General features: G+C 39.0%; 1 protein-coding gene across 8 annotated transcripts in view; it reads left to right on the top strand.

Annotated features, from left to right (window-relative positions):
* Positions 1–14,378: 14,378 nt before the first annotated feature.
* CCDC73 (coiled-coil domain containing 73) overlaps positions 14,379–20,357 on the top strand; it is a 58,949-nt gene continuing 52,970 nt past the window's right edge. For 7 of the 8 annotated variants that reach the window (XM_085063030.1, XM_085063029.1, XM_085063028.1 and 4 more), the window contains exons 1-2: positions 14,379–14,521; positions 18,402–18,475. The gene's annotated coding sequence lies outside the window, so the exon portion shown is untranslated. The remainder of the gene's footprint in view (positions 14,522–18,401; positions 18,476–20,357) is intronic. The other variant, XM_085063023.1, reaches the window with a different exon arrangement.

The following is a 20,357-nucleotide window of genomic DNA, read 5'->3' as shown; positions in this document are numbered from 1 at the left end:
GCGCAAGCACCTACACGCACTCGAGGCTAATGGGTCCCTTGAAGAAAGACACCGATCCGAACTGGTCCTACCTGTCTCTCGCAGAGCTCTCGTTGTGTAACACCGGCACATGTCACCGGGGCCGCTCTCGCCACCTCCTGCTCTCCCCTGCCGGCTAAACAGAGCGGCAGCCCCGTTCGCTGGCGAATTGCCGGGGAAAGAGCCCCCGCAGGGTGCCCCAGATGGGCTCTGAAACTGCAGAGCTACGCCTTTGCTGCCGGAGCAGGTAATAAAAGCAGGTACGGGAGCAGCTACAAAGGCCGTTTTGTCAGGGGTATGAAATAAACCTGTAACTCTTTACACAGTCACCCGACGCAGGTAAAAACACGATCCCCGCCCCAAGCGGGGGCGTGCGGCAGCCACCCGAGGGCACCGGGGACACCGCCGGGCCCTCCCGCCGGGCTGCCCCATTGCTCCCCGGGCCCTCCTATCGCCCGGGCAAGCGTTCTGCCGCCCCGCTGCCCGAACCCTGCCCCGGGCAGCTCCGGGGGAGCAGAGGCAGTCCCGGGGAGCGCCCCCGTCCCGCGGCCAGAAGGAGCACTTCATGCCGCTGCCCACCGCGCTGCCCTACCTGTCCCGGCGGGATCTGGGCGGAACGGCTCACGGGGCAGTCTCTGCCGGGGCTGTGCTGCGGGACCCGAGCGCACAGGTGGAGGGACAGCGTCTGCCGGGGCTGTGCTGCGGGACCCGAGCGCACAGGTGGTGGGACAGTCTTTGCCGGGGTTGTGCGGCACAGGCAGCGCTTCCTGGAAGGGCGCGGCGCAATCACGGGGCTGCACTCGGGCCGCCCCCGCCCGTGCTGCCCGAGTCCCGGCTGGGGCCGCCCTGGGGCGGGGGCAGGAACGCCCTGGAGCCTGCGGAAGAGGGGATTTGGGGAGCGCTAACGCCGCCGGAGAGGCAGCCGAGACGGCAGTGCTGGGGCTCTGCGTCGGGCGCTACTCTGGGCTTTGTTTCCAGGCACCTGCCTGACTTCTCAGCCCCCGCCCGGGCCACGCTGCTGTTTCCTTCTGCGAACTCCGTCTACTGTTCAACCTGGCGTTTTGTGCGCTGAGTTAATCGCGGCGCTGCGAGCCTGGATTGGGTTTTTCTCCCCCGAAGGAAAGCGCGGGGTGTGCTGATGGCAGGCTGCCTGCGGAACGGAGCTGGGGCAGGGTGTGCCTCCCCAGCCGGGCGAGGCAGCAAGCTGCTGCTCCACGGTTACCGACTCCTTATCTAACAGAGAGATAGCGCTCACCCAACTATTAGAGGGCCTTGTCTCCACCAAGCTTTCCGAGCCAGGAAGCTAATCACGGCGGCGAAAAGACCAGCAATAGTTTTACACACGTGAAAACTTTTTGTTTGTTTGTTTGTTTGTTTTGGGGTTTTGGTTTGTTTGGGGGTTTTACTATTTGGGAGTTTTTATATTAGCTTGGTTTTGGTCAGTGAAGGTAAACTTTAACCTTACAGGCTAGAAAGCGGCAGAAGTGGTTCCCCGAAATGCATGAGGCTGGTTTGCACCAGCACACACCTATTCCAGGAGCTCCCATCACTCTCCTTCCCAGAGCAGAGGAGCAGCCTGGCAAGGAGGCCTGGCTAAGCACATGGCTCTGTGGCTCTTTTGGCTTCTCCAAAGGACAAGATAGAAGCAGTTCTTCACATTTGCTGTAAGGATTTGTTTAATACTGCGTGCTGGGAACATTAAATATGTGAAAAATTTTGGGATAGGCTGGGTTGGGTTAAAAGCTGCACACCAAAGAAACTCTTGAGATATGAGTGGAATGATTTTGCTACCAGGAAATCCAGAGACTGACAGTGATTTGTGTGTGTGCTTGCATGTCTCCAGTAGTGCTCTGGATTGTATTCTTTATTTAAGAGCTGGAGTGACTTGTATATACAGAAGCAGGAAAGAGCAGAATGAGGGGGTATTGGATAACGCTAGTGGAAGTCATCAGAAATTCCCTGGAGAAAGCCAGAAACTTCTGATGTGTGAAATAAGGAGAACTGTTTGGAGGAATGATGGCTGTAGTTAAATATTTACTTTATGACATCAACACACTGCAGTTAAGAGGTACTTGATGAATATGTAACTTAAAAGCTGGGCTTTAATGCTTTTTAGGTGGTGGAGATCTCAACAGAAAATTCTGTATTCTGATTGTGTATGTGCTTATAATATAGTGGAGAACTAAGATAAAAATATTTTAGAAGAAAACTGTATAGATTGTTTATTATCTAGATAATACTAAGGAGACAAGAATACTTAGTTGCTACATGTTGGAAAAGAGGAGAAACTACCATTACTTTGTAAAAGACCTTACAGCTTTGTCCCATGCCCTTCTACTCAGCCCTCACCCTGAGTTCCTACCTGACTGTCTCAGAGAGGGTGGTGTCAGCAGTGAAATAGCTGCTGACAGCTCCAGAGCAAGGGCATGAATGCACAAGGACTCTGTGGTGCGTTGAAGTGCAAATAGAATACCTTCATGCCTATGTGGGAGCTTATGTGTTGTAACAACAACTTTGTATGAGGAAACTCTGCTGTGCAAGCAGCAGGTAATCTCCATTGTGTTATGTCGCCACTGTGTGTAGAGTGCCGCCACTGTTAATAGAGAGGGAAAAAGATTTTTAGAATTGTTTCTGTATGCCTTCTGGGGAGTGGATGTGGATCCCATCCCCTGGCCCTGCCCAAATCAGAGGAGAAGGCTCCAGGTGTGGACTGAGCCTGATGGATCAGCCTCATCCAAACTCTCTGCTGGAACTCAGCCCTGCTCTGAAGATGGAGGAGCAATGCAGTAAAACTCTGGTGGGAGAGCTTCTCAGAGCTTTAGCACTCACCAATGATTACCCAAATGTTTCTCACTGTGTAGCTTTTAGCAGAAAAATTAAAAGTGTCTCCTGTCTGTGTGTGCATGGGTGCTCATGCAGATGTGGTGGAGGTTTTTCAAAACCATGTGACACTAAATATAAGAAAATATTAAGTTGTTATACATTGGGAAATCAGGATGGGGTAGTTTTTTGCTTTAGAAAGACTGTAACTTTCTCCTGTGCATCCCTCTGAGCTCAGCCTGTGTTCCCATCTCTATGATCTTGAGGACTGTCAGTCAAATCCTCGCTCAGGCTGTCTATACTCGTAAATGGATGTATTAAAATAGGGTAAATAGAATTTCCCCCCACATATATGCAGTTTTTAGCATGGCAGGCAATAAGTACTTTTTGCATGTTACTTTCCTACCTGTAAAGTAATTTTTCAGGTAAAATAGCTTTGATTAGCAACCTGTGTGATGAAGAAGTTCAGAAGGATGGAACTATCAATCAAGATGTTATTTTTATCAACCTTTTCAGATAAATACCAATATACAGTATAGTAGGTACACAATTAAAAATATTCTGAGATTTGGGAAATAGGAAATCAATTTATATAATTTGCTTTTAACATTGAGTGAATATATAATTCATATTTCTGAAAATATCTCTAACTTATTTGCCATACTAGCTAGTACACTTATTTCCCTGTATTTTAAAACTTCACTTTTTGCTGTGATGTTTGGTAAAATATTGTTGGAGAAATTAAATATGGTGATGTTGAATTGAACCAGAACTGTTTATCCCCTCAAAAAAGGAAGATAATACCAATTTGTCTATGCACCAATTATTTGATTTTGAATATACTGATTCTTTTGATGCAAATAAATAGTTGTGCATTCATTTTTACTATTCAGGTACTCATTTTAGTCTAGTAAAGAATAATATGCTTTACTGATTTTTGATTAGGAGGACTTTGCATCGTCTAATTCCTTGTAAGCTGTGTCCCATTCAGATCCTACTGTGGATTTTCTTTTTGGCTCTTGGGTACAGAATCATGAAAAGTAACACCTTCTACCTCACCCCAATATGCAAATATATCCTACTGTAATTCAAGTAATACATTTTTTATTGTTCAGTTGCTCATGCAGTATTTATCAGTTGATCTGATAATGAAATGACGCAAATGTATAATTGAGAATGACTCCTCTCATGCAGGGTATTTCAAACTGTGTGTATCTGGTCTGTTCTTTGCACTGGTTTGTTTGATATCGTGAATCCTATGACATAGGTTTGTTCTTTACACAAAACTATTTGAAGGTCTTATGTTTGTTAACTACATTTCTGTTTGGGCAGCTTGATTTAGGAATAATGTTTTTTTTCCTAGAAGTAATTGAATGTAACAGATTTAATTATTGGTTTTGTACAGTTAATATCAAAGAGCTTTTTGACTATCATATTCAGCAATAAACATGTCAACAAGCAAGTGAACCATATCAGTATCTTGGATAAACCTGCTATCCCATTCCACACAGTACATGCAGGAGGGTTTTTCTAGACCAGAACATATTTGAAAAACACAGTTTCTTTTTTAGGTACTCCCTGGTGTTTCTTATACCTTCCTGTAGCAGTGCCTGGTTTTCCAGTTATATTGGTTGGTCTAATACAAGACATAATAAATTATATTATGTTTTTTGACAAACATGTAATGAAATATATCTCTACTTGTAATCAACACTACTGTTTTAACGATGCTATAGTAGTATTTTAAGTGTATTTTAAATATGGCTGAATTTCAGATATACAATTTTTAGTTAAGGCTATCACTTCCTCCCCACAAGGCATGATGGAGTCTTTCAAGTGTTCAAGAGATTCTTTTCAATTAAGGAGTTGAATTTAGCTGGTTAACTTATGCTGTGTTATTGCTTCTTATCTTTCAGAGGACTGTCAGTGAGTTTTCCAGTTGAAAAAAATTCTGGCACAAATATCCTATGGCAGCTTAGGGGCAAAAGCAAGAAGCATGGGGGGGGGGGGGGAAGGGTTTTATTAGCAAAATAACTAGGATTTGAGGGACAGTCACATCGATGAAGGGAGGATGTAAAGGAGCTGGAACCAGGCTCTCTGCAGTGGTGACCAGAGGCAGCTGGTACAAGCTGAAACAGAGAAGGTTCCTTCTGAATGTAAGGAAACTTTTTTTTTTACTGAGGAGGTGACTGGGCACTGGCACAGGTTGCCCAGAGAGGGCGTGGAGTCTCTGTTCATGGACATTGGCAAAGCTGGCAGCAGTGTCCCTGCTGGGGATGGGATGGTGGACTGACCCCCTCCCAGCCTCAGCCATCCTCTGATTCTGTGATACTGTCTTCTAGCAGAGCCCGAGCCCTGATGTTTGCACTTTATCTCATCTTTCTGAGGTCTGGAATTTCTATTTAGCTCTTAGCTATTTCTGTTGCATTCCCTTGTTTGCCTCAGTAACCCATTTCTCCGTAGAGTTGAGGTCTTGGATTTGCTCGATTTCCTTTCCTGGCTCACACTAGAGGGAGCCCTGTGGTGGCCTCAGCTTTGTCCTGCAACTCCATCCTTTAGAATTCGGAACGTTCCTGTCGAGGACCTGTTGTCAAAGCAGAGAACATAAACTGTGTCTTGGAAAGGTTTCATTTTCTAACAAAGTCGAGCTTTTGAGTTGTTTGTAGGTGAAGTACTGTAACAGCAGACCGACAGCTTTGGCTGTGTTTTAATTCCGCTCAGCTGCAGCAGCGATGCAGCTTCTAACGTGTGTTAATGCAAAAAATATTGATGTTTCTGTTATGCTTGGCACTTACTTTGGTAGCTGTGGAGATACATTTGTAAACTGTGTGTTTGTTGCTGTGATACAGGCAGTTTCTATTTGATATGTATTTGGTTGATCCGCAAGGAACTTGCTTGTGATTGTGGGAAGGTTGCTTGAAGACTTTACGTGAGAGGGATTTTGAAGTTTTCTTTAGACATGTAATCTTAAAAATTCAACTTATTTGCACTGGCAAACAGGAGCCAACTTTAAGTGAGAGAGCTGCTAATTTCAGGTGCTTTTATCCAAGCAGATATAATGGTTGTTAGGGATGATAATAGATCACATTTTTACTGGTTTTCATGTTTACTGAATTAATAGACAGTGGCATTAACCTGTGTTTTTTCCTGCATAGTGGGCTGTTCTTTTTACATTGATCTATATTGATTAAAAATTCTGGAAAACGGCCTAGGACATTATACCCATATAAAGAGCAAAGTGAATATTACTCAGTTTGAAGAAGCAATCAAATGAAGGTTTTGGGGGTTTTAGTCCAAACTGAGAGAATGTCACATGTGTGAGCTAAAGCCAGCACTGCTCTGTTGAGGACACAGTCATTCTGTGCTGTGGTGTAAAAGCTGGTTCTAAAAACACTTGTAGATTGGATAGAAGATTTTCTGGAAAATCTGATTAAGATCAGTGATGACAAGTTGCCTAAATAGTCTCTCTGCCTAAGAAAATATGCAGAAAATTTAGTTAGGCAGTCTCCCTGCAAAGAGTGTTCCAGCAAGGAGTAGTGGTACAAGTTGTGTCTCTTTTTGCTTTATGGATCCCCCTTTGTTTCCAAGAGAATAGTTTTAGTGACTGCATCTCAGGTGTCTACACAATTCTTGACATTTATATCAAAGGCAAAATATTTCACACTGGTTGCCAAACTGTAATGCTTATTGAGTGTCCCTTCCTGGGGACATAATCTGTACTACTCTGAGAAGATAAGCAAGCAATACTTGACTTGTATTTTAGCAGAATCTCATTGTCACATTCATGCAAAGCTATTGGTGTGTATTGGAAAAGGTTACTGAGCCCTGGCTCAAGATGGTTTGAGGATGCTTTCTATAAAATTCTTTGTTTCTTTTTTTCCTTTTTTATCTAGAGATTGTAGAGTTGGCTATGAAAAGTCTTTTTTGAATTTCCTTTCTTCTGGATCTTGTGGGGCAATTTTTTTTTTTTTTTAATTGAAAAATGTCTTGGGAGAAGTGACTAATGTGGATTTTGTTGGATCTGTGATAGGAGTTTGTGTGACATGGGGGATGGCAGGGCCTTCAACAGCCTCCTCCACAAATACATGAGGCAATAAGAACAGCAATAAACCGTTGGAAATGGCTCCACTCTCTGACATTGGAAGGGGCTTCCATAACAGAAGGGGCCATTTTGATTGTGGTGTGGATCATGCATTTTCTTCTCTCAGGAACAGAGGGTTTAGTGATGCTTTCTTTGATTATTTAACCATTGACTCATTTCCTCTGGTAGCTGAGATCTTATCTGCTACTTAATTTTTATCCAGACTTTCTTTTGCTCTACTTCTTTATGCTCCCCTAAAGAGGAGTTAGAGTTGAAACTTTTTATTTTACATCTCTATATATTAATATGAAATTGTTTTTTCTGGACAAAGATTAATCTTATTTTGTCTTTTTAAATTATAAACATATTAATGAAGATGCTGTGCAGACTCAGGTTATTTTCTCAACAAGCTAATGATCAAGCAATACATTATATCAACAAGTGAACAACTTTTTCTGCCTCTTTCTTTCAGGTGCATTTTGCAACTTTTTGATTGGCAGTATTGAAAGAGAAGAGCTATTTCAGTGGAATGGATTAAACAAGTGGGTTGAATCATGGTGTGTGAATGTTTTTGAGACAGTCTTGCTTTTGCTCAATACAAATCTTTCTTATTTAATCTCTATACTCTTTGTGTCCAGAATTAAGATGCTGTTTGTTTTACTAAACAAACAAGAATTTCCTATCAACTTCTAGTAAGGTGATCAGTTTCCCCCCATTATTCAATTACTTATTGTATCCTACTTTTTCTTCTCTTACCATGAGTTTGGATTTATAGTAGCTGCTCTGCAATTTCAGAAATAAATGTTTTCTGATTTATTTCTTAGATTTTTCTCTAAGAAAAGAATAATTGAGTAATTCACGTGAAAGATGGTAGAAGTTGAAAAGTTGGCCATTTGAGTTTAAAAACAAAAAAAGAAATTTAAATAACCAGTCTCTATTGATACAGTTTGGGGCGTGTTTACTCATTTCTATAAGGAGACAGAAGTCCCAGAAAATAACCTGTACTTTTAATTATCATTGAACAAGGGATGAGAAATTCTGCTCTCTGTTTAATGCATTGGAGGCACGCAAGAAAAAATAAGTTTTAGGATTCTTTTATGAATTTTCTTACTTTTTTGAGCCTCTAGGCCAAGAAAAAAAAGTACATGAATGATGTGATGGTTTTAAAGAACTGGCAAATCTGACTTTGTTTGTGTTATAAGTTCTTGGATTCCACTGGGGTGGAATCACTTTTGCCATCAGTAGGTATTTTTTCCCCAAGGCTGCAGTGTCCAAGTTCTCTAGAAAAATGCTTGATATGATTATGGTTTTTTTTTCATGTACGAAAGATGCTACAAAAATGATTATAGCAGTTATGCAAGAGAAGGCTAGATAAAAATACTGCTGGCATAAGATCGCTTTGAGGTGCTTGACTTTGCATATAAGAGCACTGAAGAATCTAAGAAAAAGAATATCATGATGTCATGGTGTAAGTACACCACATGAAATACATTTACAATACAAACAGATGTAAAAACCGTGCAGCCAAAGGAAGTAAAGCGAGCAACTTTTGGGTGCTTTCTAAATTCCTCCAAGTACCAATAAACACAAGAATATACCTAGGCACCTCAAGGTACTTTGCCTCAACTTCAGGCTAGGTGGGTGGTGTTTTTAAAAACTGTTGTTTCTTGTTAGAGCAATCAAGAAACATTTTTTGATGCATACAACTATATGTGTGAAAGAATAGACACTGAAGTGCATGATGAGAGCTGCAAGAACGTAGGTATAAAAATAATACAATAATAAGCAAGGAAGACTAAACTATGCTATTTAATGCTTGTTACCAAACTTACTCTATAGAGACTCTTTTCAGATGCTTTTTTCTATAAATATCTTTATTACATTGGGTGATCTGTTTTTTTCAGGGTTTCTTATAACATCACAAAATGTAACAAAAAAACTCCCAAATCACGTGCTACCAAACTGCTTCGAAAATGTCTGTTTAGGATTAATTTAGAGAATTCTTTCAACCAAATAGTATGTGTATATATTTATCACTTTAATAAAGATATATTCAATTAATTTTGAAAACCAGAGTAGAAAATTAATTTGCCTCCCACAGTCTTAATGAAGAAATAAAGAAACTAATTTCCCATTGCTGTTAGAGGGGTAATCCACTCCTTCACATATTAAGAAATTAATGTAACGCATCCAGTCAGCCAAAGAGTCTCTGGTTCTTCCCCTCCCCCTAATCTCTTGCACCAGTTTATTTTGTGCAACACGATTATGAAAAACAAAATTGGAAGAGACTTAAGTCTTTTTAAGATTTTCAGATTTCAGCATGTGCTAATTTTAGATCTGATTTCATTTCCAGTAATATCATACGTCAAATTTGATAGTGTTTGCTAGTTTTGGTTTTCTTTTAAAAGCAAAAGAAGAAATGTTATGTTTATAATAACAATAACAATGTTATTGTTAGTATTATTATTATTTAAAAAACCATCCCACACCCATTTTTTAAGAATGCCAGAAAAATGTTTAGGAAGAATTGTGACAGATTTTATATGCCTTTGTAGAATTTGGGGGGGTTTATGTGACCAAAAAGTGATCATTTTTATTTGAGATGTATACAGAAGAAATATATTTTCTCATGTATATTTAATTTTTTAAAAATATGATACTGGTTTTTAATTCTAGGAATATGTGTCAGCAGAGTTTTATAGCTGAAAAAGAAATCAACATGTTATTTTAAGATATTGGATGTGGATAGTTGAGCGATGTTCAGAATTGTGTTCTTGAAACAGACTTTTTGACCCACATAAGCAGCTTTATTTCTTTCTTTATTAAATGACACTTCCTGCACAAGTGAGGCACTGGCTGAATGTGTGAGTGCAGTTTATGTCCTTAACGTAAGAAAAGTGAGATTATGGAAATGCTCCTTTAAGGAGGCAGTTTACATTAAAAAAACTTGTTTTGAAACTTGTCACTCGTAACAGACATTTTGGGGGGTTAATTTTTTTTTTTTAATGGTGAGTAGCGTTCAGTGAAGCAGCTCATTGTGTACATAGCTTGTGAGTGGTATCACTGATGGCAAAAAGCTACAGGGTAAGTATATATTTAATTGATTTCTGGATCAGGAATGCTTTTGCAACAGGCAGAACAATGGAGCTTTATTACCCATCACTGCTTGGTTGGTTGATGAGAATGTGGCATAATTCAGAAAATGGGGAGATGTCCAGAGCAACAATCATTGAAAATACAGCTGCTCTCAAGAGATGTAACACGTGAAGCTTTTTGGAAATAATTGAGACCATAGAAACTGAAAGAATTTATAAATCAAAGATAGGAATCCATAAACTTTTTTTTTGGTGTGCAGGGATGATGGAAAAAAATAAAATTCCCTCCTCTGTGTTCCTTTCCCCAGCCCTCAGTTTGTGCAAAAGTAACCAAAACAGTGTAGGAAGACCATTTAACATAGGAGGAAGAGGTAAGTATATATTCTCTCCATGAAGGGAATATTTAAAAAATTTTTCTTCCATATCACGTGCAACACAATGTATCAGTAGTTGTCTTTTATTATCTTTAAGAACTATAGATTCCAACAGGAGAAGAGCAGTGTGTCATTCAGGACTGTTTTTTCTCTATGATTGTTTTGATATTTATAGGCAGCTGTATTCATTATTTTCAAGAATGAATCCCAGTGATTAGTTCTTTTATTATTTCTGGTAGATTTCATTCACAGTATTTCAATTTGTAAGTGTTTCAGTATTTTCTTCTATCGATATACTCCTTGTAAACTCATCTTACTCAGTCAAAAACAATCAGAAAAAAACTGATGCTAATTAAGAAGTAACAGTCTAAATACGATAGTTAATAGTGTGGAAGAACATAGCAAAAATGTTTGGGTACAAGTGTTCTGTTGTGGTTCTGAGAGCTTGACACAAAAAAAAAAAAAAAGGCTGAAGAATACCCCAGTTTTTGTAGTTCATCCATAGTGGAATTTGCCTTCGGGATGCATTGGTCTGATCATATTGCAGAGATATAGAAAAATCATTATGAATGGAACAATAAAATGGAGTTTTGTAAATGCAAGCAAAATAGGAGAACTGTTCCCATTTTCTCTCTTGGACACTTTCACCATCTCTAAATTACTTATATAACACATTAAGGCAAGCTCAGCATTAAATATGATCTCAGTATGGGTTTTTTTAGTTATATGGGAAACTTCTATCAGGGCATAACTTCAAGAGTGTGGAAATATTAATATAAAAAGTTTGGAAGTGTGTCTGGTTGTTACCGATTTTTAATCCTAGGAGTTATTGATATTTTCATGTCATATTGAACTTGTTAGATCAGTAAGGATTTAATTTTATTAGAGGAGCAGTTGGGACTGAGTTGAATATAACCCCTGAATCATCATAGTCATATAACTAAAACTGGTGATGGACCAACCCCATTCTGTGCAGAATTGACATTGTCACTGGAGTTTCAGACAGAAAGTTTCTCCTTAAAGTGCTGTTAATCCCAATATGCCTTTAAAAATACACAAATATGTTCTCTTGCCACAGAGGACAGTTACCCAAATTATTACATATTTTAATATTACTATTTACTTATACTACCTTTGTGCAAATACACTTGGTAAGTGATCATATTAATGGAATTAAAATAATACCAATTGTATTTTCTGTAAGATTTTGTGGTTCCATGCTCTAATTTTAAAATAACTTTAAGTGAAAATACAAAGTTAATGTTTTCTTTGCTGTATGATGTTCAAATTAGCCCAGAGGTATATGGATAAGTTTGTACATAAGGAACTTTAAAACAGACAAAGATGCAAACTCAATCAATGCAACGTAAACTGATATAACTCTAAGTATTACTTTCTAAAAATAGGATTTGACGGATTCCAAAATTGCCAAATAAATGGTCATTACTATTGTATGAAATACCCCAAGTTAACAATAACACTATCACTTTTAAGCATTAATTACTTGAATTTGGTTTAGATTGAGCAATGACATCGGCTGAGAAAGAAAAAGCATTTATTGAAACAGCATTTGATTGGCATGTTTCACTATCAAGTGTATATTGTGGTTCAAAAATGGGCACATGATCTAAAGCATGTATTTAACATAAATATGGATGCAGATTTGAGATGACATGGAAATTTTAAAATTAACTTGTCTTTTCCTCAGAAGGGGATTTTTTTCTTTTTAAGTATACACTTGCAGGATTAACACTCGGAATTCCTGGTGAAAACCATTAGAGGGATGATGAAGGTTTGCTTAGCATGTTAATCTTCTTAGACTGCCAAGTGTATTTGGAAGATTGGAGTGCTGTGCTGAGTCACAAACATCACAATTTTCAGCAACTGCCAGAGCCAATATGTGCTGATCTGTTTTCATTTGTAGCACCGTCTGTGGACTTCAGTCCAAAGGTCAGCCCTTCTCTCCGGTCATTTCTTAGCTTCCAGCTGTGGCCTTGGCAGGAATAAGTCTCGTGTTACTGGTGAGAGTCCAAATTATGTCCCTGTGTAGTAGATCCAGATTACCTATTTAAAGACTTCTGCAGAGGAATGCTTTCTGACTTGTACTTTGGAAAATATTACGTTTCCAGGTATTGTTGTTACGAATTAATATTTTAGGTTTTGCCAAGTAAATCACAGGATTTCAGAGGGAAAAAAGACAACTCATTCCACAGTGACGATATTATCTTTCCATAAACTGTGATTTATGTGTAACATTAAATATGCATAACTATTTTGTGTGGATTTTACTGGAAGACACTGACAATATACACCTCATGGAAATGATGCTTTCATGCTGTTGTTGATGGCAATAATCCAGGTAAAACACAAAGAATCTTGAGTAGAAAACAAATAACTTTTTTGTGCATTTATATTTGAATTTTAGCACAGAGATGAAAATAAGTAAAAAGGTTTCCAACATTACCTTCAAATTTGTGTTTTGTTTTCTTAAAATGGGATATGTATTTCTGCAAGTCAGCTGTATTCTCTATTGTTCATGAAATATTTGCTGGAAACCTTTTTATTTCTCATGTTCTTTATCTCATTTATTTTTGCCTCCTTCAAACTCTTTCAAGTTTGATCAAACAAAATTAATGGATCCTAACAGCCAGTTGTTAGATGACTGCAGCTCACCTTCCATGTTAAATGCAAACTCTTGATAAATATGTTCCTGTATACCTTTTCATTACAGCACTCCTTTTTACATTATACTGCTTCTATTATGCCTTGCCTGACTTGTATGACTTTGTATCCCCTTTCTCCCTCCTGTGTCTAGGCCCTCTTCCATGCAGCTATTCAGTGTGGATTTATTAATGATAATTATAATAATGAATGTCAGGTTTGGCAGAAAGCTACTCGGTAAAGTCATAAGCTAACACTATGGTTTACTACATAAGTAACAACTAACAGCATACAATTTTGGAACTGTTCTGAATGAAACTTTAAGACATTGTGCTGTTTCATTATATAGCGCTATTTAAAAAATTGCTGCTGGATATAGTACTTTCAGTTTTAATTCTCTTAGCATTTTCTATGAATGTTGCAAAGCAGAGATTGACAAACCATTTGACATACCTTACTCTAATCTATAGTGAGATGCAGATATAAAGAATTAGGAAATTGTTCCTATGAGGAGAGTTGATTTTCTGGTCACTAATATTGGCATTATATATGATGCCCAGGCAGCAAAGAATCAATTTTCATATCTGATCTTTAAAGAATTCAATTTTATTTAACATGCTATGCTTGTGTTATCTGGCTCTTTTTATCTTGAAGTTGATGGTTAAGCAGGATTGAGTTTTGTACATCAGATTCTGCAGTTGAAGGTCCAACTAGGTATTTGTGTAAATAAAAGGTTAAGTTAATTGAAAATTCACTGGAAGATCTGCCAAAACATAGGTTTTAATGACAAATTATTTGGACTGAGTAAGAATACATTTCTGAGCATCATCATCATTCTGCTTATCCTTTTAATAATGTTATTTCAGGTGTCCCATTAACATTATATGTGTTTTGAATGCTTTGGAAATGTTGATTTTGTTATGAAGCATTTTTCTTTACCACGTCTGTTCCAGCAAAGTTGGGCTGTGTTCTGCCCAAAACTCAAATCACGTTTTCCTTAGTGTTGTGTGCATTTTAATGAGCCAAGAAAATAAAATATTGTCATGGTTTACGCAAAGTCAAGCAGAGAAATCAAATTTCTTATTGGTGACATTGGTGAATAATGGTGAAAAGTAACAAAGACTTGGGGCAAAATACTCTTCCCCTCACAACTATCGACTGGGACATGTGAGATGAGAAAAAACACTGTCTGGTATGGCTTGAAAAGCAAATCGTCTCTGCGTGCCGTGCACTTTAAAATGAGTTTCCGTGGTGTCAGCAGAGGGCAGAGCGAAGGGTTTGGGGTACATTAAGTGCGTTTCCGTGCTTTGGTTCTTTAGGAGTGCCCAGCACGAAGCCCTCACGGTGCCGTCCCTGCGCTGCGCTCCCTCAGCGCCCCTGGTCGTGAGGCAGCCGCGGCCGGGCGTGGGAAAGGGGCGGCGGCTTGGGAATAAAGCTTTTTCCAGCGAGATTTGCGCTCCGCACGGGGCAGGGTGAGTCGTCCTGCTCTAATTGTCCTGCAGCAAGGCGGAATTGGTGTCGCACAGACGGGCCCTGGCTCTGCCCGTGCCCGCCGGGCGCTGAGGGGAGCGGGGCTCGGCGCTGGAGAGTGCGGGGCAAGGGCTCGGTGCTGCTCCTGCTGGAGAGCAGCCTGCCTCTTCCCCAATTCCAGCGGTGCAAACAGGGTGTGTGTAGGTTTATTTTGTGGTGGTGGTTTTTTTTTGGTTTTTTTTTTTTTTTTTTCCTTTTTTATATTTGAAAATGTCAGTTTCCCAGCCGGACCTGGGCGGCCGCACCGCTGTTAACATCTTGGGCCTGCCCTGAAGCGAGCAGTGTCTTTCCGTGTTTTTAGTATATGGGGCTTAGAGTCTTGCTTTCCATATGGATTGGTTATGCACTGCCCCATCCAGAGTCTGGAAATACTAAATTAATTCAGCCAGGCTGCTTGCCTCAGGGCATGAGAGCAGTTTTGTGCTGCCACAGGTCTATGAGGAAAACGTGTGAACAGCCAGGGCATCTCCTCTGTCAATGCTGTGGCAATGTGTATTTTATCTGAAAAAATAACTAAATGTGTCGGCAGCAGTAGAGTGCTTTGAGCTGCAAAATTTTTCTCAGTGGGAATGTTTGAATCTGTCATTCACTTAAGAATTAGAACCAATATGTAAACCATCCACATTTACTGAGTATTTCTAATGCAATCTCCTTCGTAACTCTCATGTTCATGGTGAAGGCTGACATGAAAAAGAGCTCTAAATGTACCATGTTCACTATATCTGTGTCATCTTGAAAGTGTAGCTGTTTTTTTGTTGCTTATGTCTTTTGCATTCCAGTTTTTTGTCATGATGTAATGTAATTATGGCTTTCTGATGCATCTTTTTGGAAAGCTCATGCATCCTCTCTTCTTCCTGCAAAAATCCTGCACCTGATTGATTGATTGTGTATTGGACTGGGAACCCAAAGAGGGAGAATTCCTGCCTGCTCTCTGCAGTCTCTGCTCTTCTGGGGTTTTGGGGATGCCGTGGCATGGGGAGGACACATAAAACACTGTTCTGGTGCAAGGCTGCTCCTTGCCTTCTCCTGCCATTGCTGACCTCCTGTGGGAGCTGTTCCAAACGTGATGCTGCTGAGACATCCTTATCTAACCTATAGTGAGATGCAGGATGCAGATACAAAGGATTAGGAAATTGTTTCTATGATGAGAGTTGATTTTTTGGTCACTAATATTGACATGATCTAGGATGCTCAGGCAGCAAAGAATCAGTTTTCATATGTTATGCCCCACTGAGATAATAATAGCATTATTTTTAAAGCTTTACCATAGGGATACCAAAATAGTTAATAGTAATGTTGTAAGTTGTGTTGTGGAATGGTTTGTAGAGGAGAAATTAGTACTTCTTGTCAGACACCTTTAAAGAAGAAAGAAGGAAAAAAAAAAAAAAGAAACAAACCAGCTTTCAGGGAAATCAGATCTTTCTGAATATAAAGTAGATACTTCCAAAGTATTGGAAAGAGGCTGAATATCAGTAGTGCCTGAACTTCCTGACACAGCATAAATCTGTTCAGTGTTCATATAATACTATTTTGGACTGACTGCTTACTTGGTGGCACCGACTCCAATTATTTCCTTGATATAGTCTTGGTATAGGTATTTCACAGCTATCACTACAAACAAGTAGCAGCTACCACATGAGGATGCTCCCTGAACACATCCGCTCTCCTTGCAGTGAGTGAAATGTTGCAAATGAGCACTGAGAGCTGCAGCTGTGCTTGCTTTGTGCTGGCAGGGAAGTTAGCTGGAGCTCTTATGGCTTCTGATACCTTTGTGCTGGCACACACGGTTTTGTGGAAAACAGTTTGATTTTCATTCCATGGCTGCAGCTGTAGTTGCAGTGCATCCGGTTCAGCACACTACAGTTGGTTGTCGACTAGGTGGCAGCATGGTGTTTGGAACGGGCAGAAATTGCTTGTTGGCTGGCTAAAACACCTCTGTAAAAAGCCTGTGACACGCCTGTAAAATCTGAGTAAACTTGACTTCTATTAATCCCTTCAGCACTTAGTGTCTCTATACTAATAGCTAAAAGGATGCTGACTAAATATTGAAAAATATTGGGATTGAAAGGTTGGAGAGAAGAATTTAATCCCACATAAAAAAAATGTTGTAAGTAGAAAATAGTTTTACAGTCTTAGAGTGCTGCTGTTTATGGTTTCCTCTTTTAATTTGAGCTGAAGTGAGTTAAGATATGTTTTGCTAGCTTATTAGTAATATTTTTACTTGTGGTTGAAAAAAATCTTCAGTTATTATTTATGGTCTTACCATAGTATTGTCCTGTATAATATGTAATTATTTTTGATTACAGAAAGTAAGTATCCTGATAATGTATATCTGTGTTAGCCCTACTAACCAATTTACACGATATGAAAATTTTAAACCACTGATTTTTGGAACATGCTGGCTAGCTTGTGAAAGATTATATGTTTTCATCAAAAGAATTCAGATTACTGAAGGCAGCATCTTGTAGTGGGGGGAAAAATGCAGATCCCAAGCAATCCCAAACACTTGGGCAAGCAGCTCCAGTCTCTCAAATTTCATCCAGAATTCAACAGGTAGCTAATACAGACCAGAGTAGCTGACAAAATATTCTCTAAAACTTCACCCGTCAAGTTACATTTGCTATACCTCTGTATTTGGTGGGACTAATCTTTACTGGATTATGAGAAAAAAGCTGATTTGGAGCACTGCAGTAATTACTTGAAAACCCTATTATCACATAAAAATGAAGTATTGCAGATTGAATTAAAAAAGCCTCTCAAAGGGACTTTCCCATATGCTTTCTGGGTCATCAGTTTGGTCTTCTCAGGAATGTGTTGTTTAGCATTCCTTTTTTTTTTTTTTTTTGGTCATTCACATGTTGAAACAGAGCTGAAATGTGGAGAAGAAAAAGGGTAAAAAACCCACTTCAAACTTCCTAGGAAATCAGGAAAAGCAAAATAACCAAGACCAATTGCTTCTTGACAAAGAACACCTGAGGTTTCCAACAGCTGAGAGTTCTTTGTTTAATGCATTTTCCCCAATTCTATTAAAACCTGAAACTTGGGAAAGCATTATGTCATCAAGCAGATTGCTTCAGATTGCTGCTAACTAATGATGGTTTTGTCAGCAATGCTTCTAAAACATGTTTTCTAGGACAATTGTTTTGCTCTCTTATGGGGGTAATGTTGGTCTCCTACCCTGAAAGGACACAATACTTTCCTAGGCTTTGACAAAAGTAACTTTGGAACAAGTGCATAGCTTCCACATTTAAAATCTTTACACTTATCTAAAAGTTAAACAAATGCCATTGATTTTAGGCCAGAAGCTGCTAGTACCAGAGATAAGGACAGTTTGATGTGACTAGGATTGCTTTGTCTTTGGAAAATAAGAAACTCAAGCATGTTCACAAATCTTTTCCTTGGATAAGCTGTAGGATAATAATTGTAGGATATCTACTATATGAAGTACATCTGTTATTTTAAGTCTTCAGCTGCTAGAGTGGTAGAAGAACATCATCTTTGCTTTCTTTACTAACGGGCTTTATATTTTATACCCTGTCTGTTTCAGAATTTCTGTCGTGAGTCCTCTGGATGATTCTGTCCTGTATTACTAAGGTAAGCTAATGAAAATATAAGCTCAAAATAGGGGAAATAATGTGGAAAAGGGCAGATAGACCTCCTTATTGAGAGAGTAGGTGCAGCAAAGTATTGTTAATCCACCAGTAAAATGTTGGAGAATGTTCTCCAGAAAAGCCCTGAACAGTCTGATTCCAGCAGTCTTCATAGGTGTATTGTCCAAACATAAATTGCATGCTGTGGTAATGTTGTACTTGACTCTTACAGGATAAAAAGCAACACCTGGTTGAAATTTGTGCTCAGAACAAATTTAAACTTCCTGTAGTTGCAGAGTCAAGGAGGTGAGTTACTGTTCTCTTTAATTCAGAAGCAGAGAGTTTTAACTGGATTTTTTTTTTTTTTTTTGTTACTGAGGTAGAAGGACCTTTTACTGACCTGGGACAGCTGTTCTTACATTGTGTATGCTTATATAATGTATGAATAAAAGAAGGTTCTGTGGAACTTTAGTATCAATTAATATTTATTTAGAATTAAAATTTAGTATAAAGTGATCCTGTAAAATAAGAATTTTGCATTGACAATGCTACCTGATTTACTGCAAAATTTTTAAAAAATCATATAGTTTTCTGCATTCAAAAGCCACAAGTCTGTCCCATCTCTCCTTCCAGTGACTCTTGATTTAATATCATCTGACTGCAAAACCACAAATATTAGATTTTTACTGTCTTCTGGTTTTGAATATTTTTAGAGTCCACATCTTGATATTCGATTTTGAGAAAAATCATGTTTGTAAATGCACACCAAAACACTGGTATATTGATCTTAGCTTTTAGAACTGATTTTCTTACAAGATTGGCAATTCATTTTTGAAAACTGGAAAGTCCGGGGATTTTTTGAAAATTGATTAACTTCCAAAGTTTTCAAAGGCTGTGAAGGAAATACTTGTTGTTTGTCTGTCAGGATGCTTTAATGATTTGTCGGTCATCAGGTTGACAGATGACAATAAGTAAATACAGTGATATTTTAAACAAAACCATACAAGAGCATCTTTAAAATAGAAATGGCATGGCAGATCCCCTTTTAGGAAGGAAGAATTTTTGTTAAATAGCCCCCTATTGTATACAGAGATGTAATTTCTGGCATTGCTAGAGGTATCACTGCCTTTCTCAGAACCTGCATTCTTGTGAAAGATTTCGATTGTCTGCTTTATTTCATAAGTGTGAATGGGGCCATTCTCAACTAAAAACTGAAACAATTGCCAAAAGACACAAGCTCCAAGGAAACAAACCAGAGAATCAAGCCACCACAGCTCAGTGAGGACAATGTGTTGCTCCCTGTGATCTGGGGTGTGTTCCTCATTACACCACTTTTAGCCCTCCGGATCCCGACAGCAGTTTTGGGTGTGATGTCTCTTTCAAAGCTCAAAAGAGTTGCACTTCTGGAGCTGCACACATGGGTTCTGGGTGGGCAAATCCAGAATGCTTGTTGGGTTTGGGTGATGTCTGTTGTACACAAATAGCTGTTTTTCCTAACCAAGGTGGTATAATTCTTGTAGGAAGATGCGGGATGGAGGAGAAAATGAAAAATAACATTTGCCTATAAATTTCTAAATTGAAAAATTAAGTAAGGCAAGATCAAACATAACTGCATACAATATTTCTCAGCCCGTATAAGTTTTAAAATAAATAACCTTACCTACAGAAAATCTCTGAATCTTAGGTAGAAGAAAAAGCGCCAGTTGTGGTAGAGTGCTGTCTTCAAAAGTGATTATTTTTTTAAATCGAATTGAGTCCAAGAAATTTAAGATCTGGTAAAATATGTGTTAGGCCAGCTAAACCTTTACATACAGATTCTTAGCAATGGTTCTTTAAAAATGTAGCTTATTCTAGACATCTTTGTGTAGTTGTCTTTACAGAGGCCATGTACCCAGTTGTCTGATAGTCCACATTTTATGGCACTTTGTGCCAGTAGGTTTTCTTATTATTCAGGAATCCCACCCAGCTAATGCAGCCAAGGTGTGAGACACATGTGATTTGTGGAATCTGGAAAATTATGAACATCTGATTTGTTTTCCTGATTCTTTCTGGTCAGCTTTTCCTAGCAGAATCATGGAGTCTAGGCTTTATGCTCCTTTGGTACAGCTGGCTGCTTGTTTTCTAATTCCTAAACTTACATGTGAGCTACAACATTGGAAACTTAGAACTTAAGGTTTTTTCTCATTTT

The sequence above is a fragment of the Lichenostomus cassidix genome, chromosome 5, assembly GCF_008360975.1.
Source record: "Lichenostomus cassidix isolate B80296 chromosome 5, HeHo_3.0, whole genome shotgun sequence".
In the NCBI taxonomy this organism is placed as follows: domain Eukaryota; kingdom Metazoa; phylum Chordata; class Aves; order Passeriformes; family Meliphagidae; genus Lichenostomus; species Lichenostomus cassidix.
This window is presented reverse-complemented; position numbering and strand designations above follow the sequence as displayed.